General features: G+C 38.2%; 1 protein-coding gene and 1 long non-coding RNA gene across 6 annotated transcripts in view; one reads left to right on the top strand and one right to left on the bottom strand.

The window, feature by feature from the left end:
• LOC120408227 overlaps positions 1–21,677 on the bottom strand; it is a 67,918-nt gene that overhangs the window by 46,047 nt on the left and 194 nt on the right. The gene's annotated exons all lie outside the window — the stretch shown is intronic.
• The window catches only part of ERBIN (erbb2 interacting protein), a 249,589-nt gene continuing 230,397 nt past the window's right edge, over positions 2,486–21,677 (top strand). Inside the window, exons 1-3 of one of the 3 annotated variants that reach the window (XM_039544892.1) lie at positions 2,486–2,532; positions 4,871–4,937; positions 5,051–5,180. The gene's annotated coding sequence lies outside the window, so the exon portion shown is untranslated. Of the gene's footprint in view, positions 2,533–4,782; positions 4,938–5,050; positions 5,181–17,520; positions 17,542–21,677 lie in introns of those variants that run through there. The other 2 variants (XM_039544893.1, XM_039544898.1) reach the window with 2 other exon arrangements.

Below are 21,677 nucleotides of genomic sequence, written 5' to 3' on the forward strand. Positions count from 1 at the left end.
GCGATTTACTGATCATGTTTGAGTGCTCTAAGAAAAATATACAGTTTAGCTGGTGTGTGTGTACACACATATGGGTATATAGAGCTCATTGTCTTAATTCAACTGCAAAAGATAGCGCTAAAGAGCCTGAGATTATATATCAACATGTTTAAATGCTTCCGCTTGGACATCATCTTCTGACGACAACATATTCTCTATGAATATTGTTGATGCTAGCTCTCTTGAGTGTAAAGAAAAACTCTGCTATGGGGGACTTCAATTTGGGAGACATACACTGGCAGTCTTGAGCAGCCAATAGTAAAACTTCATTAGTTTCTAAAAATTATATATGATAATTTTCTTAACAGAAGAGGTCATTACTTAGGTATCAGTGATCATAATCTGATTACATTCAATATGGGCAAATGGAGGACAGTCTCAACCAGAAATAATATACGCTTAGTGCTTCAAAGGGCCAATTTCCCTAACCTGAGGAAAATTATAGCAGAATTAATTTTGGGGGGGAGGATTTAGACAGAAAAATGTGAATGAAAATTGGGAACTCTTTAAAAAGAGTTTATTAGATGGCCAAAAATCCACAAATCCACAGTCAAGAAAAAGGATAACTTTGGCTGTTTCAGTGGTGAAGTGACTACTGCAATTAGAAATTAAAAAGAAATATATAACAAGTGGTAAACAATGGAAAATAGATAGCAACTATATAAATTAGAAGTGCAGAAAATTGGTAAGGGAAGCTAATGATGTCAGGGAAAAATCCATGGTTGGCAGGTCAAAGGGCAATAGCAAGTCTTAAGTATACTAGAAGCAAAAGAAATCTGAGCAGTGGTTTAGACTCAATACTAGATGGAGGAGTCAAAGTGTTAATAATTGTGCAGAAGTGTATGATCTGTTCTGTATTTAGAAAGTATCAGGACGATGTCCTTGTATCACATGCGGATGATGAAATACTTTCCATTCCATTAGTAACTGAGGAGGCTATTAGACAACATCTACTAGAGACAAACATTTTTAAATCAGCAGGCCTGGATAACTTGCACCGAAGAGTCCTAAAAAAGTTGGCTGAGGAGACCTCTGGCCTGCTGATGTTCATTTTTAATAAATCTTGGACTACCAGAGTTATTCCAAAAGACTGGAAGAGTGCTAAAGTTGTGTCAATATTCAAAAAGGGCTATGGGGGAAGACCTGGTTAATTATCGGCTGGTCAACCTGACATCAGTCCTAGGCAAAACAATGGAATAGCAGGTCCAGGATTCAACTGATAAGAATTAAAAGACAGGAATATAATTAATGTCAGTCAACATGAAAAAAAACTTGTCAAACCAACTTGATTTCATTCTTTGTTGATATGAGTTCGGTTGATAAAGGTAACTGCAGATATTCTATACTTAGACTTTTGTAAGGCATTTGATTTAGTACTGTACAACATTGTGATTTAAAAATTATCATAACACAATATTAATAGACCACACATTAAATGGATTAAGAACTGGCTAGTGGACAGATCTCAGAAAGTAGTTGTCAATGATGAATCATCATCAGCTTGATATTTCTAGAGGGGTTCTGCACAGATTGTCACTAGGCATGATACTATTCAACATTTTCATTAATAATCTGGAAGTAAACATAAAATCACTGCTGATAAAATCAGCAGATGACACAAAGATTGGAAGAGTGGTAAATAATGCTGAGGACAAGGCAATCAGACAGAATGATCCAAATTGCTTGATAAACTCGGTAAAAAATGGCAGGTTTTAGAGTAGCAGCCGTGTTAGTCTGTATCCGCCAAAAGAACAGAAGTACTTGTGGCACCTTAGAGACTAACAAAGTTATTTGAGCATAAGCTTTCGTGGGCTACAGCCCATTTCATCGGATGCACAGAATGGAAGATATAGTAAGGATATATATATACACATACAGAGAACATGAAAAGGTGAGAGTTGTGCTACCAACTCTAAGAGGCTAATTAATTAAGAGAAAAAACTTTTGTAGTGATAATCAAGATACTCCATTACAGACAGTTTGACAAGAGGTGTGAGGATACTTAACATGGGGAAATAGAGTCAATGTATGTAACGGCTCAGCCATTCCCAGTCTCTATTCAAGCCTAAATTGATGGTATCTAATTTGCATATTAATTCAAGTTCATCAGTTTCTCATTGGAATCTGTTTTTGAAGCTTTTCTGTTGCAAAATTGCCACCTTTAAGTCTGTTACTGAGTGGCTAGAGAGGTTGAAGTTTTCTCCTGTTTTTTGAATGTTATGATTCCTGATGTCAGATTTGTGTCCATTTATTCTTTTGCATAGAGACTGTCCGGTTTGGCCAATGTACATGGTAGAGGGGCATTGCTGGCACATGATGGCATATATCACATTGGTAGATGTGCAGGTGAATGAGTCCCTGATGGCGTGGCTGATGTGATTAGGTCCTATTATGATGTCATGTGAATAGATATGTGGACAGAATTGGCATTGGGCTTTGTTGCAAGGATAGGTTCCTGGGTTAGTGTTTTAGTTGTGTGGTATGTGGTTGCTGGTGAGTATTTGCTTTAGGTTGGGGGGCTGTCTGTAAGCGAGGACAGGTCTGTCTCCCAAGATCTGTGAGAGTGAGGGATTGTCCTTCAGGATAGGTTGTAGATCTTTGATGAATGCTGGCACATATCTTTTCAAGTGATCTCATCATAGGACCTAATCACATCAGCCACGCCATCAGGGGCTCGTTCATCTGCACATCTACCAATGTGATATATGCCATCATGTTCCAGCAATGCCCCTCTACCATGTACATTGGCCAAACTGGACAGTCTCTACGTAAAAGGATAAATGGACACAAATCAGACATCAGGAACGGTAACATACAAAATCTAGTAGGAGAACACTTCAATCTCCCTGGACATTCAATAACAGATTTTAAAATAACCATTTTTTAACAAAAAAACCTTCAAAAACAGACTTCAAAGAGAAACGGCAGAGCTACAATTCATTTGCCAACTTAACACCATCAATTTGGGCTTGAATAGGGACTGGGAGTGGCTGGCTCACTACAAAAGCAATTTCCCCCTCTCTTGGTATTGACACCTCCTCATCAATTATTGGGAGTGGACCACATCCACCCTGTCTGAATTGGCTTTCAACATTGGTTCTCCACTTGTAAGGTAACTCCCTTCTCTTCATGTGCCAATATATATTTATGCCTGTATCTGTAATGTTCACTCCATGCATCTGAAGAAGTGGGTTTTTTACCCACAAAAGCTTATGCCCAAATATATCGGTTAGTCTTTAAGGTGCCACCGGACTCCTTGTTGTTTTTGTGGATACAGACTAGCACGGCTACCCCTCTGATACTATTCTTTATAGATATTCAAGTGGAGTCCATGAAAAAGCAGTAGTCTACCCTCTAAATTTTGGAGGATGCACTTGACTGGGAGCTGAAAAATTTGGCCCCTTGTTATCTCTCTAACCCCTTTATTTGTTAACAGTGATTAGTTATATAGACAATCCTCATAAACAAGTTACAGCCAAGATCTGGCATAAGATCAGAAATACAATTTCTGAATGTAATACAAAACTTAATGGGTACAGTCAATAATGGGAGACCCAGGCTTTTCACAAGGACAAACTGATTCTACATTCCAAATATGACAAGTTTTGGCCTAAAAAGATATTGCCATAAAAGCACATAAATAGCAGGCTTTGCATACCCTACAATAAAGATGCATTTCACATAAGCACTGACTGCACTACCTGCAGAAGCTATAGTTTTATACTTCAGTCCTCACAAACATCTATAGTAACTGCATCCTATTGAAAAGTTGATACTAAGACCTGTTAAAGGGTTTATACCAGCAACATGTAAATAACTAATGAACCTAACTCAATGCAACTTCATAAGCACCATTGCCCTTTGAAAAAAATATTTAAATATGGAAATGAGTCAAAAGCACTGTTTGAAAACTATAAAAACATACTATATTTCCCAACCTGTATCATCTATAGAAGTTTTATTTCCTCAGGCTTAGATGACAGAATATACAAAAAGAGCACAGCATTCGTAATAAATGAAAATTACAAGAAACCTAATGTCTTGTAATATGGTCCTGACAATTAATATAAGCCTTTGGGGCAATACACACAATGAATAACTCTGAAACATGTTGGAAATTGTTATTTCTCAAATCCCACAGTTGTGTATCCTTGGTGTTAATTAACATTTTGTGAAACTGTTATAAAAGCTCTATTACTATTGTTAACACTATCTAAAATAACAACCCTGAATCCAGCAGGACAACAAGAATCTATATGGCTTTACCTGTTCTGAATAAACTTCGTAATAGAGCAAATTACTAAGAGCAACACAGAACTGTGATCAGTTTCCAAGGCCGTAGGGAAACAATTATTTCTTTCAAATTAAACAACATATGTACACGGTCTGGCTTTTTATCCATTTGATATTATTTGTTATAGGCACCATTCCACACCCATACTTAGTTAGATTTGTTATTATATAAAGATACATAATTTCATTTGTTAATTTTATTTTTAATTAAAGAGTTTGAAGGGGAAAATCCTTTTCTGTGGCTTTTTCTTATCTGTCTTTATCTGAGTGATACAAGACCTAATAATCTTGATAAGTCAAGCAGCACTTGTATATATCCATTGATACAGAATGTAAGAAATTTTCTTTAGTAAGCAAAAGGTATTTTTAACCAGGAAAGGCTCCAACTTTAACTTTCCTGAATCCCCTGCTAGCATTAACCTACATTAATTAACAGTAGATTGAGTGTCTCATTATTTTAATATTCACTCATAAAGTTATTAACATCTCCTTTTCTTTCCCTCCTTCTGTCTGGTCCAATCTTCTTAATGTTTTCCAGCATAATGCTGAAAGGCAGTGATAGCTATACCTGACTCTTCTGGTGCTGTTGTTAATGGAATGGACAAGTAAGTAATCTTGTCATTTTTTTGGTAACCCCGCCCTCCTGACATCTTTATTATTAGTCTTTTAAAATAACAAGTACTAAGGGCCAATCCCTTCCCTCTCCCCAATGCTGCAGACTTTGAAGGGGATAAAAGGAGTAAAGATCCTGTTGAGGGTCCATAGTCAAGGGGCATCTGTCTTGTATAACATCCCTTCATTGGCAACCCCTGGGAAAATTCCTGTGGAAGTGAAGGCTGAGTATAATAGTATGATCAAAGCTATTACCTCAAGATAAATATTTCTGCCTTTAAACATTGTATAATGATTTCTTTACTATTGTTAAGACTAGGTAAACCTGCTCATTTCACTTGAGTGATCAGATTACAGAGCTAACAGTAGCTCAGCATGTGCATTTTTTCTAAATTAAATTCTTGATGATTAAATACATTTCTTTTAAAAGGTTGTTTGAGATTTGTAGTGACTGGTATTTACAGAGAACAGATCTCTGATCACCATGGTCCCAATTCTGCGACTTAGGGACAGATCCTCAAAGGTATTCAGGCTCCTAACTTCCATCAACTTCCTTTGAGGATCTGGCTCTTAATAACCTACATTTTCAAACTGCATGAACATGATCCGCAAAGGAATAGGTAAGTGAAACCCACAATGCCTCTGTTAGCCTAGGAAGTGTTTAGTTATCAAGAAAACTTTCTAAAATATTTAAAACTGATGCTGATTTTTTTTCAGGGTTTAGTAAGGAGCAGAGCCCATTATCATTGATCAACGCACATTGTGGAAAATTAAACCTTTCAAGATTATTACCTCATGATGGTTAAGGATGTTTCAGAAGTTGTTTAGTTATGTGATACATTTCATTAAAAAAGAAGGTTAATGTAAATGTAAATAATCTGATTCATGCTGTATTGTGCTCAGTGCTGAGCCAAAGTCAATTACGCAAGAGGTTTGTGACTTGTAGATATTTGCTTTACTCATAAAACTGCCACTCCCCTGTTCTACGTGTTCCAGGAAAGTTATCATTGAGGATCACAATAGGGAAGGATTACAACAGGAACATCCCAACTTGCTATCTATGTTTAATAGGATAGAATTGCTTTATCTTGGAAGAGAATATAATGCGAGAGTGTAGTCTTGTTCTTGATTTTTAATTAGATTTGGTCCTCCATATGGCTTTGTCAATAATTGGATAATTGCATGACTTCCTCCTGTGTTTGAGAGCTGTCTCTGTACACTTCCTGCAAATAGACTTTTATTATTAGCAACAACACACCTTTGAACAACATACTTCCTTTAGCCTGTCATTAGTTTGATCAGCTGAAGGACTGCAGTGTATTTAAAGGAGTGTTAAGAATGGACAGCAGTTTAAATTAACATTTCCAAATTCACATTTAATTTAGATTATAAGGGACACTGTCAAAGCATTTGGATCCTGCCTGGTAAGTTGTATGTTATATTTGTAAAAGTGCTGCTTATTTTGTTAGCAGTGGGAGAAGAAGGGATTTAAAGTAACCTTTTAGCACTTAGAAAACAACTTTATTTTTCTAAAGCATAACATAATAATTCTTGCCTCTGCAGCTGGGTTTATTAATAATACTTTGTGGCTACAAACATAGCCACACCTGGGCACCCTGCTGCCTAGTCCAATTCTCAGCCCTGAGTTAGGTGCCAGGCATCCCATGCATTGTATGGGGAGAGTAAAGCACCTAAGAAAGGGATTCTTAGAGGCAGAAAACCAAGTGTGGAGTCACCTAAACTAGTCAAGAATGAAATGCAAAGGAAAGGGACGAGACTTGGGCCCAGAGCTACAAAGGCATTTAGGTGCCTACATCTCACTGATCTGGGCCTTAGGCACCTGATTGCTAGGCTGGAGAGAGGCACTTATCTCCACTTGGAATTCTCAGCTGTGAATTCTCTCCTAGAGTTACCTGCCTTAAGGTCAGCCCTTTCTCACAAAAAATGAAAGACTCTAAATAGCCCAACTTGGATCTAAGAGACCTATCTTCAAAGTCCTATGCTGCCTGTTTTGGTGTGGGGACTTGAACCCAGGTCTCACACATCCATGGTGAGGGCCCTAACTATCATTGCTCAAAGTGGGCAGAGATGATTTTGCCTGGGTGCGTACCTTAATTCTGTTTCCTGGTTTTCAGAAGTTTGAGTTTTTCTGAACTTGATGTTCTGTAAGGGCACAAGATGACACTGGGCAACACTAGTTCTGAACTAAGTCTTTGTCAGTTAATTTCCTTGGGGTTTTGGTTTGGTTTTTGGTTTGTTTTGTTTTTAAAACTGAAAGATAATTATTTATCTGTTTGTTTAGGAGTTAGTGATCATTGGCATGTGAGTGTCAGTTTCAAGCCCAGCCACTGACCCATCTGTGGAGCTTAATCCTTTGTTGAATAACATTTTCAATATTGCTTCCCCAAAGGGGTAGTGGGTGCCATGCAAAAGCAGAGGTAAGTGTTGGGTGATTTAGACCCTTTGGAGCCCAATCATAGCTATGGTTTGAATGTCAGGAAACATCGATAGAATCTCAGTCTTAAAAAATGCTGGTTTTGGTGGGGGACAACATCTCAGGGGTCGCTATATCAAATGACCCTAAATTTGGATCGCTAACCAGGGCCTGCACCTTAATGAGGCACACCAAATTTCAAGGCAACTTGAGTAACCATGTGGATTTTATAGCACTTAGAAAAGCCTTTCTTTAAAAGAAAGGGTCATCTCAACCTTAACTAAGTGGAGCTGGCAATGGTCAGCAAATCCTTGCACGCATATTGAGGTTCAGAATAAAACTCTCACTTTGTTTCATCTTCTTTTGCAATGGCAGTATATATGTTAGTGATCATGAAGTAATAATATTCACATTGTGAGCAGCTAGTGGCATTGTTTCAAAATTGCTACTTATTAATGTCACCATACTTTAGAAGTACTATAGTTATCCATAAAAACACCACTGAACAGTGATTCTAATCTAGTGCTACCCTAGAATGTAGCTGCTGTTTTAGGGGGAGAGTAAATAGCCCAGGGGTCAGCAACCTTTCAGAAGTGGTGTGCGAGTCTTCATTTATTCACTCTAATTTAAGGTTTTGTGTGCCAGTAATACATTTTAACATTTTTAGAAGGTCTTTCTATAAATCTATAATATATAACTAAACTATTGTTGTATGTAAAGTAAATAAGGTTTTTAAAATGTTTAAGAAACTTCATTTAAAATTCAATTAAAATGCAGAGCCCCCTGGACCAGTTGCCAGGACTGGGCAGTGAGAGTGCCACTGAAAATCAGCTCACGTGCCACCTTTGGCATGCATGCCATAGGTTGCCTACCCCAGAAATAGCCTATATAGCAGTAACATTGGTGATATCTAGAACACAATCTCAAATGACAGGTTAATATAATATTCATAGTTTGATTTTAAAAAGGGGTACAATAAACATGGTTGTTCTCTACTGTGTAAAACTAGTAAAATAACAAATGTGCATATTTTATTTTTGCATTTAATATAAATATACCAGATAATCAATGAAGGAAAAATACACTAAGACATACAAGTACTTAGTAGGAGAAGTGCTAATGTGTTACTGATGAAAAAGAGTTAATTTCTGGAACACTAATAGGTCTACCTCAAGAAATTCATTTAAAAAAGATTCTAGAATATATTTGTGTCGCTAAAACAAAGGAAAGTTTTTGCAAGAAACAACTGAACTGAATATTTTTACAGCCACACCCACATGAAGACTTGTACCCCTTATATTCTATTGCCTAGATGACAAAATGTTTGATCAGAGAAATTAACCTGGTACATTAGAAAGACTGTGCTGTTAGAAAATCTATATATAGTTTCTAAAGATAAATACTGGTGTGAAGCTATCTGTGAACTGGACTAATGCTATGTGGTATTCTAGGAGATTCCTTAACAGAATACAAACTCTATATCCCTAACATTTAGTCAGTCCAAAATGTAGCTAGTAATCCTGCTGGCTCTAAAATTAACAAAGTCTGGTTGACATATTAAACCAGGTATACTGTATACAAGGGAGAGTAACTGGGTTACAATAAGTCCAATCAAGAAAAGTATACTCACTTTCTAATTTATTTTTAATCTGCAGGAATCAACTTGGAAGGCTGTTATATAAAATAATTCAGTGAGGATACTTACCTCCCTGCACCAAGGAGGTCTTGGTATTTGTAATCTAGAGACCATTCAACATGGCCTTCTTATTCAATACCATGAATTCCAAATACAAAAATCTTAGCAGAGTTGGCAGCAAGAATGGAACTATCTCTACCCTCATTTAATCACACTAAGCAAACCAGATTTATTATGACTCAGTGCCCCTGGAACAACTGGAGAAGGTTATCTGATATATTACATTACACCAGGATAAATAAGATTAAAGATCTTATTATATCTCTGGAAACCAAACAAGTGTTCTAATGAGGCTATATTCCCTCCACATACTCTTTCCCACCAGTACTGAATATTTTTAACCTCAGTCCTATATTTATATCCTGTATACAGACATGTGCAGAACTACAAGCTTTTGCTGCTAATATCTTAACTGTTCTAATCCGCGCTACTTGTCAGATGTCTCTTTCCATATTGCCACATTTAATAACCAAATATCTTGCTGTGGTCAGTCAAATTCAATTGATCTGATTTTATAGTTAAAACAGGAAAAGCTATCTGATTTCTATAATTATTGATTACAAGCCTTCCATAATCAGCTTCCTATTCCCACTTGTAATTACCCATCCATAGTGCCATCCTGCTTGTAGTTTCAACACTTGCTCAACTTGTGGGGTGCAGATTGAGATAATTTTCTGGTTTACCTTCGTACCCTTGCCTATAAATATGTTTAATTTCTTAATGTGAGGCCTATTTGAATCTAGTTTAGACTCTTAATAATTGCTCTCTATCCTTCTACCCATGTCTCCTAAAACTCTGCATATCTAGGAAAACCGTCACTTAGCTATCTTACATAGGGATGAATTGCATTGCACACTGTTTATAAGTAGCAGCAGTGGCAACCCCATGACAATGAGTTTCAATTCTGACCTCACCCGGGCTGCTTGTAAAGGGTGAGGGGGTAGTTCTGGCTACTTCTCCATTCAGCCCATGGGAAATGACTTTGTTTGAGACAACTGCATTTTAAACTTTTTTTAGCTAAGAATGAATACCCACATACCTTTTTGTTCTATGCCTGTACAGCAGCTAGCACAATGGAGTCCTGGTCCATGATTTGGGGATCCTAGGTGCTATTGCAATACAAATAATAAACCTGGTTCATTTACAATTAAGGTTGCTACAGTATACCTAACTCTGATACACAGCACAAAATGAAAACACTGCAGGTTTTGGGGGTTTTTTTGTTTGTTTTTTTTAAACAAAAGCCTAAGCCTCAACAGAGATTGGCTAGACTCTCAGCTGGTGTAAAGCAGCACTGTTCCATTGACTTTCAGTAATAGTCTTAACTCTGACTAGAGCTGGTTTAAAAAAAAATCACTTTTGTGAATATTTTCATGCAAATCAGATCATTTTTGATCTCGAGCAACTCTTCAGTGAAAAGTCTCATTGAGATGTTCACTCAGTTCTACAGCTGGCCAAAACATTAGATGAAACTTTCACAAACACAGCAAAATCTTAAGTATGTTTTGTTGTGATTGAAATTCAAAATGGCAATGGAAAATTTTGTCAAAGTTGTGTGTTTCAAGAAATTTTGACCAGCTGTAACTCAGACCCACAAGACATATTGACAAACTCTTCCAACACTGACATGTACAAATTATACATTAGACATAGTCAAATATACACATATTAATGATGTAATAGGACAAATGAGTTTATCCATATGTCTTGTGTATCAAAGATAAAGTTGTTACTGGCTACCTTGGTAAAGCTTCTCTCAGGAATGAGAGCAATTCAGTGGGAGGAGATCGGGGGGGGGGGGGGGTTTGAGAGTGGAAACTCCAAGAGGCACTTGAAGCCAGAATAGTCCTTTTGAGCTTGTTTAAAGTTTTATGATTGTAGAAGCAAAAGGCAATCTCCAGCATTCACTACACCCTTTTTTGCAAGATGCAGCATGATAATTCCCCCCAGCTCCTGCTGCTGGATGCTGTCACTCCCACACTTTTCCCGGTGAGTCCCCATTTGGGGCATAGGGCGTTAATGGACACATTAGCTAGTCCTCCAATTTTGGTTGGTGAACATTAGGCCAGCATTTTTTCCAGATCTCACAGTGGCTTAAAGGATTGGGAGGAGACTCTCTACTCTCTTTCTTCTCCTCCCCCAAAGGAAGGGCCCCAACATGTTTTTTAAAATGTATAATTGGCATAAGCTGGGCTCTTAGTGTCACTGTTTGTGTGTACAAAAATTTCAGTCTTTTCTGAAATTTGGCATGAAAATATGCTAATGTCTTGAGCCCATACAAAGGGTTTGCTGTTGGAATGATACTGTCCAGCCCGTTAGATATGTCATAATCCAGAAAGCAGAACCGCAGAGATCTTTTGCCCTTAATGGAAGTGCTTAGCCCATCCCCTCACACTTCCTCTGAGATTACTTAACAGTGGTGGATCTCTAGGGACAGACCACATCATCCTGATGTTGACAAATGCATTGCTAAAAGGAATGAGGAAAATGGGCTCTCGCAGACAAACTTGCCATCCCAAAGGGTCCTGGAAATCCCACTGCATGAAAAAAAAAAAAAGACAGATACTTTATTAGCTATTGTCATAGTAACACTTTGTCTGTGGAGGTCCAGATTCTGCCTGGCTGCTCCAGAAGTGCTTGACAGGAAAGGCAAGAAGGTTTCCTCCAGTCTTTGCACCACTCTGCAGTGGCCAGGCAAGGGACAATGTCATTCCATGCCATCCTTCCTCAAATCTTCTAGGGCGCAAGATACCCCAAAGGGAACAGGGAAGAGGGAGCCCATGCTCCACCGTCTAATCAGTGACCAGTACAGCTGTCTCCTGGAGCACAGGGAAGAGTATGCTGCCCCAAACGGACATCGGAGTGTGATGAGGAGCTTCAGGAAGACTTCTGCTTCTCTAACAATTCCACCACTGGCTCTACCCTGCCACTGCTCCCAATGCAGGCCAATGTTTATAAGGCCCCATGCGGCCCCGAGTAAGTACCCATGCTTGTATAAAGTGGAGGAAAGAAATGTCTGTGGGTTAGTTAAGAAATAGGGAGGGATAGCTCAGTGGTTTGAGCACTGGCCTGCTAAACCCAGGGTTGTGAGCTCAATCCTTGAGGAGGCCACTTAGGGATCTGGGGCAAAAATTGGTCCTGCTAGTGAAGGCAAGGGGCTGGACTCGATGACCTTTCAAGGTCCCTTCCAGTTTTAGGAGATTGGTATATCTCCAATTATTACCTTTTTTTTTTATTAATAGCTATTCAGGAGTGTGGTGCAGTATATGACTAGAGATTGAAATTGCTATACTCAGTTTTGGACATCATCTTATCCTGATTTATGAAATGTCATCTCCATTCTGCTAAATAACTATAGGAACAACCTTTCAGAGTTGTCTCCACAATATTTGAATGTTGTTATAAGTAACAACTATTATTATGCAGACAAAAGCTCCTTGCCAATCAATGCATGTGAACTCCACTTTAAAAGTGAATTAATGTTGGCTATTGACTTTTGACTTTGTATTTTAAGCAGATGGGATGTGTCCATGACAACTTTCCTTTTGAAAAGTTAAATCCCAGAGAGTTCAATTAAAAAGAGAAAAAAGGTCCAGGATTTCTGTTGTTGATAAAATGGAGGTGAATTGGCTGCTGTCTTTGTGGTGGTTATGGGTGGGTTTGTTTTGTTTTGTTTTAGCTGAAATCAGACTGGATATGACTCTTAGTATTTCTAATTTTAATTATCATATCCTTAAAAGGATAGGCTACACTTTAGCATTTCTTATTCTGAAACAAAACCTTCCTGTCTTCTCTTGGGCAGGAGCTTAAGACATCTGTGTCACTATGGAAAACTAAAATTTAAAGTCACCCCAGTGGAAGGTTGCTGGGGAAGCAGAGGACTTTAACATCTTTTGAAAAGTTGCAATTGTATAAACTGATACAACTGATTTTAGTTAATGAGTGACATTACTAATTAATGTATTTCTTGCATGTGTCAATGATACACTCAAAATATAGCTATTAATCACTGTATGATGCTGTTATGGATAGGATTTAGTCTTATAAATGAAATATATCAGACAATTACAACATAAGCAAAATACTGTTGCTTGAAAAAGATTGACTGGGTGGTCCTGTATGGCTGTTGGAGAGAGTGTCTGGGTTTCCTCCTCCCTATTATCTTGAGATTTGCCACAGAAATGGCATCCATTTACTTTTTTCCTTTTTTAGTTCCTTCCCCAAACTTTATTGAGCCATCAGGAAGAATATCCTTGATTCTTGCCCCCTTTCTCTTGACACTGCATAAATCAAGGATGAAACTGAAACAGTAAATCATCATAGCAAAGGAGAAGAGCTTCTTATTAGTAATAAGTAGGGAAAAGAAAGCCACAGGGTTCTGCTATTCCACAGTTCTAACAATGCTTTCCTTTCTTGTGTCATTTTCACATTGATCAGATTAACTGATGCCTCTTTAGACACTAATTGCTGTACTGATGAGTCTGCATTGGCTGGTCACACTGGTTAGCAGAAAAAAAATATTCCTAAGAGGTAAAAATTTTAATTGTATTGGTAATTACTTTAAAGCTTTTATCTTACTTTAGCCAATGTCCATTTCCATGGAAACAGGAACAGGTACAGCAGCATTCAGCAGAACTGTTCTGAACTCTTGGCAATGTCAGCCATGGCTGAGGGTGGAAAGACAATTATGCAAACTGCACTTACAGATTTTATAAGACTCCTGAAGTTTCTAGTGTTTTAACTTAGAAATACAGGAAGGAAATTCATCTTCGGGATGAGACTCCACCTTCATAGGCAGTAGGGCCAAATTATGGTCTTGATTTTGCCCTCAGCTGCGTTGGAGGGGGGGTCTCAGGGTTGCTTGGCAATCGGAGTCCTCAGGAGAAATTCTACCTGACTCAACAACTTTTCTTGGGGGCTCTTGGGCTGAATACAGCAGCTACACAACCCTTGGTCCTTATCTTCTAGGAACATCTTTTAAAAATTTCCAACCATGACTACCAGCTCATCTGAAATTGTAAGCAGACTGATTATTTCTAGTAGTTTGACCTATCCAGATAATTTTCTCCTTTCTGTCAAGCAGTGACATAAACAATTTAAAGTGTCATCAGTGTAGCTGTGGAAACTTCCTAAATATCAATATTTTAGTATTCTGGAATAAGTATCTTTTTCTTTCAAACCCTGCAAAGGTTCTATATATTTCTGTGTACTGCTTGCACTTGCTTTATGAAGTAGGAATTATTTTGGATTCCTCCGACTAGTTATTCGGTAGAAGTTCCCATATTTTGTGAAGCAGGTTTAGGTAATGAATTATAATTTAAGTAAAGCATGGATAAGGGGTAAGGGAGGAGAACTATAGTGAAACTTAACATATGTCAAGGTGAGCTTCGTATAAATAAGAGTACCCCATTTTGGGACAATGAAGGCAAGTTGGCTGATATATGTGATGACTTCACTAGGCATCTGCTCTTTGCAGCCCTTCTCCACCCCTCACCAAATGAGGAGGAGGAGAAGCATGGTACCCTTGATGTTAATAGGCCACTCTGAATGACTTGTTCATCAGAAGTTCAAACAAGGGACAGTGTCACAGGGAGGCTGGTCCCTGTGAATAGACTACACCCATTGCCCCTGGATCAGAGTAAGTGAGCCCAATCCAGCCAATTAAAGGGGGCGGGGGTACCTACAGAGGGCCTATAAAGGGCTGCTATAGGGAGGGAAAGCCACACTGGAGCAGAGGTAATGCCTGTGGTGGGTCCCTAGAGCAAGGGGCTCAAAGAAGTAGCAGTGGGGGGGTTGCTTCAGGGTGGGAGCAGAGCTGATGGAAACTGGGAAGTTACCAGGAATAGGTGTGCCAGAAACCCTTGGGAGAGGTGGCCCTGAGGCTAAGCTGAGATTTGCGTTTTGTTTGTTTTGCTAAGTTTTGACTTTTTTTTCCTTCTGTTTGTTAGCCTCTGTAAGTCAATAAATCTCCTTGCAAATAACTGGGTGTGGCAGCACATGCTTTGGAGCTGGGGAGAAACACAGCCTGGTGACATGCAGCTATCACACTCTACAGCAGAACAGTTGTGCTATATCAATGACATAATTAGTACCCAGTGGGCAGCACCAGCTCTGGAAGGCATGTCTTGATCTGGTTTGCTGCTGAAACTGATTTTTCTTCCAAATGTCAAATTTAACCCCATGCAGGGTAACCAAGCTGTCTCTGTCAGTCATATTTCCTACAACATTTCATCAGCTATTGGCACAGGATCAGGAAGAGTTTAACTGCAGCTCATGGCATTGGCATGATGTTACATTATATTTTTTTTAAAAACTGTGTTACAGTAGCACTAAATAATAAACACTTAATAAAAGACAGTTGCTGTCCCAAAGAGATTACAATCTAAATAGAGAAGACAAGAATTATTATTTTCCCCATTTTACAGAAGGGAAATACGGTACAGATTGATCTAGTGCCTTGCCCAAGATTCTTTATAGATAAATTCCATGGCAGAGCCAGGCTTACAGACTAGTTCTCCTAAATCTTGGTCCAGTACCTTAACCACAAACCATCCTTCCTCTCTAAAACAAGATTAAGTGAGAGACTGTGACCATGGCAGATAGAAAAAAGATTAAAATATCTAAATATGTCAACGCAAATGTCAAGGTTTATAGTGTGTCTTAATGAAACAAACTTATCTGATGTAGCATAAAAGTACCTCAATGCCAGCATATTTTGTTTGTTTTGGAAATACCTCCTCCGTTGTATAGATCCAATCAAATGTCAGTTTGTTTGAAAGTTATAACTAGTGACATGTTTTCTTTCAATAGCTCCTGTGCCACTAGGGCTATTTTAATTAAAATAACTTGTTCCATGAGAGAGCAGAGGTACCACTGCTTAAAAACACCACACTGCTACATTCTAAATTGTTCTGCTTAATGGCATTAGAAGCACTAGTTTGTCCTGATCAACAGTTCTGCTGACGTCCTAGGTGCCAACTGAGAGCCAGAACAGGTGGGTCTTCCATAAACAAGAGTTTTAATGGGAAATGTTAGGCCATATAAATACTGTACCACAGAACAGATCTCTGCACCATGGCACTTCTATTATAAACCCTGTTTTCCTGAGGTTTTTGACCTGCCTATATGTAGAATTATTTTACACACAACCATTAACACTGAACTGAATCGGCCAAAAAAAGGAACTGCCTAGGACAAATAGAATTTCACTGTCAAGCCCTATGTTTAAATGGGGTCTTAGGCAAAGAAGTTCAGAACTGTCCTGAATCTTTGGCTATCCCCCCAAAACAAACTGACCCCAAACCATACCTGTGGTTCTGCTCCTGTTGGATGAGGAACTGCCAGCTCCTAACCCCACCTGCACCATCTTCCTTCCTCCCCATGACTTTCCCAACAGACCTGCTTCTTCCTCCATCATAAACATCCCAGACACACCTGTATCCTCTATATTTTGAAAGAACTGATTGCAGAACCCAGCAGCTCTGGCAGCCTCTCATAGTCCCTGGCTCCCACTGAGTTTAAAATCTCCAATGCTCTGATGTAAGTATTGTACTGTAAATCATGTAAGCCTTAAAGCCTGTGACTTTTGAATTCAGTGATGGATGTAGCCCAATCATCACAAAGCTGCCAGGGCTACAGTTCTCATAGCAGGACTGAAGGGGTGTGTGAGTTAGAAATCACAATAGGACTTACTCAAGAGTCATATCTTAGAGGAGTATTGGAGAGCTGTGAAAAATGGCTTCAAGATATTTGTATAATTGGATTCTTTTGCCCATCTCGGATTTGCCATACTGCAAACAAACATGCATGTTACCCTGTTACCCATGAACATTGATAAAATCTAAAATATCTTTCCAAGCCCAGCTCTACAATACTACCCCACTGAACCATTAAATTTATTCCACTGATTTGCAATCACAGAATTCTAGCACACAGTGATGAGCCATTTTAATTGTGGTCCTGTCATCTAGTGCTGTGGAGTGAGACACTGTCTCCATCCCACTGGCAGCCCAATTCCAGGGGTTTGTATTCATGGCTGGGACAGTTCACTGTTCACTCTACGCTGAAATCTGATATATAGAATATCTAGGCATTAGACGTCTTTAAATAAGTGTCTTCACTTAGGAACGATGTCTCTAGGCACATGAGTAGTCCCACTGACCTCCACATATTGTATGTATTGCAGGATTGTGCCCTAAAGGAGTAATTGCCAAATGTCAGCAAAGGCCCATGGCATGTTTTACAGCTTTGTCATTGTCTGGTGATTAACTACCAGAATAAATAGCACTTACACAGTATGTTTCAGTAGTTAGTACTCTTAGCTTGTTGTGGAATCAGTAGATAATATCTCCTGCTTTCCTTACCATGTGACATGAAGGATTCTGAATGTCAAAGTGCACTGACTCTCTGGAGAATAATCAGTGACTTGGACTGGGTTTCATACTGAATACCAAGAAACTTGACGGAGGTACGTGCATAATCTCTTTGTGATTGCCCAGTCATATGGCACTGTTCCTTTGGGATTAAAATGGGAAGGCTCCTTCCTAATGCTGCTATCCTCTATTTGCCTAAAGGTTGCCCATGTTAGTGGATAGTAAAGTGCAGGACATTGTCATGATAGAAAATATTTATGAGACTAGAGAGGAACAGGTATATGATCTACCATGCTAGTCAAACACTGTTCACCAAATTCTCTGTATATAAGGTTGCCTCATTATCCTCATTACTGAGCTACTTGCATGCATAGATGATTCTGCATGACTGGATAAATTGTTGGCATGAAATTTCCTTTCTCCTCTTTCAAGCTATTGCTCTGTATGGTGTTAAATTACTCTACATATTTGTCTGAGGTTCCTGTAATCTACTTCGGTCTAAACATGTTCTAATAGGTAATCCCTGGCAGCTGCATTTTTTGTTAAATTTGTCTCCGTTTGGAAAATTAAATATAACTGTTGGGAGGAACCTTCCCCCCCCCCCAATTTTAAAGCTAGAAATGGTTTAAAAATTGAATTTTGTTTTCAGAGCTGTTTTAAGTATAGGGAAGTAAGAGTATTGTATAAGTAATGCTGTGTTGGTATTTCCTTTTAACCATAATGTTTATTACCCCTAAACTGTAAGTGATTGCATTATAATTTACAACCAGTATATACCACATAGAAGTATTCTAACCAAATTTTAATTATACTTAAAACTGATGTTTCTAAACTAGTATCATACTAACTTTGAGATTTTTCATCACTGACAAGTTGCATTCACCAAATTACAAAATCTCTCTTTAGAGTCTATGCACTTGCTGTCATAAGAGGTCGAAATTTTCAATGTTCTCCAACTAAAAACAGCTGCTGACTAGTATTGTTAGGTACTTATTAGGTTCTGAATTGCATCTGAAAACTAAATAAGTAGGGAATTCCTAACATTGACAAGTACTGCCCAGAACACAAGGAACAATGGTTAAATGAGCTTTAGTCTGATTATGCTAGATCTTCTATCTTGAAGATTTAGAAACCTTAAGTAACTCTTTAAACGTAATATCATATAAAAGCAAAATTACCCATTGATCTATGTATAGTGTGTCTGTGTCTCCTGGATTAAAATAGCGATAATATTCTCTTTATAATACGAAATTGTTTCAGCAACTGATAGCATCAAGTTATGCTCAGCTGGAATTTTGGAAGAGAAATGAACCCTATGATAATATTTTATGGGTCAGAGTATGGGATATTCTCATAAAAAAAAGTTCATGGATGGTCTGAGACATTGCACATAAGTGCTTGGAGGAGCAGGGCCTTAGATTGCAAGTCTAGATAGATGGCAAGAGCATCTATTAAATGTACATAATTCATTTTGAGAGACATCACTCAGCTTGTCTGAGGTACTTATGGTTCACATAACTTTAGCATTGTCTCACTTTTATTGATGATTCTTTATTTCTAACAAAAATAATGATGTTGAAGTTATAGGATTTACACTATAGGAATGAATCCCACTGCATTTGAAGTTTCCAGAAGCTATAATCATTCTAAACCGTGTCTTGATATTTATAGCCCTTTTAAATCCCTAGACTAACTTTTGATAGTTTCTTAATTTGTATATATAGTTTTATCTTGTCTAATAACACATTGAGGAGCTTTAGGCTATTTTCTTTTAATCTGGGGCTACATTGTTTGTTTGGTTTGGGATGGCTAATACCATAAGTAAAACAAAATTTTACACTGAAACTAAAACTGACTATATTAGATGTTGCATGGGAACAACAGCCACAGGGAATTTCCCACACCCATCTATTATTCCAGCTGCATTAGTAGATTCATTAGGCAATTCACAACAAACATTGCTAAAGTGTAATCTGCACTAAACAAAGGGTATGGTAATCTCATGCATAAGGCAAGTGCCTGAAAGAGGAGGACATCACTGGGAAATTACCATCTTGTGATAACATTATTTAAGATAAAGATACATTGCTGGATACTGGGTAGGAACTCTTAACAGTTCACATGGGATGAGAAACTTGTCTACACATACACCTCTACCTCGATATAACGCTGTCCTCAAGAGCCAAAAAATCTTACCGCATTATAGGTGAAACCGCGTTATATTGAACTTGCTTTAATCCACTGGAGTATGCAGCCCTCCCCCCCCCCCCGAGCACTGCTTTACCACATTATATCTGAATTTGTGTTATATCGGGTCGCATTGTATCGAGGTAGAGGTGTACTACTGAAGTGACACTTTGCTGATGAGTCAAGAGGTACTTTGACTCAGTCTCTATTTTTAACTTTGGGGGCTGAAGTTTGTCATACTTGATTCTAGCCCAAAGGTGAGTTGTTTTGAAGAAAATGACTTATATGAGCATGAGAAAATGATAGTGGTTTCATGGTTTGGAAAAATATGTAAGACCTCTTCCGACTCTGATAGTTCCAATGCTTTTATTTAAAAGTTTAAAATTTGGCACAGTTGTTCTCAGTTAGGTATGTGTGCTTTATTAAACTGAGAAGGGGGGGATTATCTGAAAAAAAAATAGGAGCAATAAGTGAGTGAAAGTAGCCTAATGCATTATTGTTCTAATAAAAGTGTACGAGTTTTTATATTTGGATAATTGAACATGATAGAAACATATTTAATTCCCATATATGAAAATATTCAAATAAACAGTTGAAGGCATCTTCAAACTTATGTGCATTTATTTAAATGTGATCATCGGCACTTAATTCTCAACTAAACTACTCTCACCCAAAACCTGTCAGTGAACTGAATGGGAACAGTAATGCTCTTGAACTGAAGTGGTAATTGATCTAATGATCAATCTCAGGGAAATGGCAATAGTATATAGAACTTTTCACTTCTAGGGGCTTGTCTTCATGTCTAGTGCTACAGGAGTGCAGCTGTAGCGCTTTAGTGAAGATGCTACTATGCTGATGGAGTAGCTTCTCCCATTGGTGTAGTTAAACCATCTCTGTGAGAGGGGTAGTTATGTCCATATCCACACCCTGATCCACATGATTTTTCCCACACACCTGAGCAACTTAGTTATACCAGCATATGTCTTTAGTCGTGTAGATGTGTGCTGAAATCAGGTGTAGGCTGTTAGCGACCAGAAATCATTATTAGCGGATGGCTGTTCAGTACCCTACATAAAGAGTTTGGGTTTAGTCCAGTTCTTAATGGGCACATATTAATATACAGAATCACCATTCCTACTGGCACATTTGCTTGCAGTCCCACTGGAGTGGCCAAGGATTAAATGGGCATGAAAATGTCATCCTGAGAAGTGGTCCCTTCAGAACATGATTAAGGAACATAAGGTGACCAGCATGTGAAACTCTGCCCTGCTGGTACTAGTGCTGTCTGTTCTGTGGCTTAGCAGAACATCAGACTCCAGAATTGTCAATCTGGCATTTTACATAAGCAACAGATTCACTGAAACATTTGAAAACAACTAAGGATACAAAATGCAAAAACAGTTACTACCACATATTGTTGAGATTTAACATGCACAGATGAATAAATCATGTGACAACAAATCTGCTAACCACATTTCACATACAGTTACATGTTATGAAACAAAGTTAATAGCACATTCAGTAAAATGCTACTTATGTAGAAAGGGATCAAATGTTTCAGTGGGAAATACTACTCTGAATTTCCTAGTTTTGTGTGCAACATCCCAACTATAACATGGTACTATTATTAGCATTTAAGTCGTTTCATAGAACACACGAACATTTTTTTTTCATCTTTTGGAAACTCCCCAGGTGGCACTGTGCCCTTTTCGCCTTATTCCCCCATAGAAATACTGCAGGTAAATGGTACATTGGTACATAACTAACAAGGTTGTTATGAATGCAAGAGAACAAAAGCCTAGCACAAGACTGACTGTAATATGTGCAATGAATAAATTATTATGCTGAGCTACTTACACCTAAAGAAACAACTGTCATTGCAGAATACAGATTGAGTTTGTCTAAACAACTGACACCACACCTTGCCTTAAAAAAAATGAGCCACCTTGCATTAACTCTGCCAAAAAGAAGCAGAATAAAATAGTTACACCTTTACCCTAGAAAAAACAGTGAAACCACGTGGCGATTGCTTAACGAGGAAGAA

Source organism: Mauremys reevesii, linkage group 6, assembly GCF_016161935.1.
Source record: "Mauremys reevesii isolate NIE-2019 linkage group 6, ASM1616193v1, whole genome shotgun sequence".
Taxonomy (NCBI): domain Eukaryota; kingdom Metazoa; phylum Chordata; order Testudines; family Geoemydidae; genus Mauremys; species Mauremys reevesii.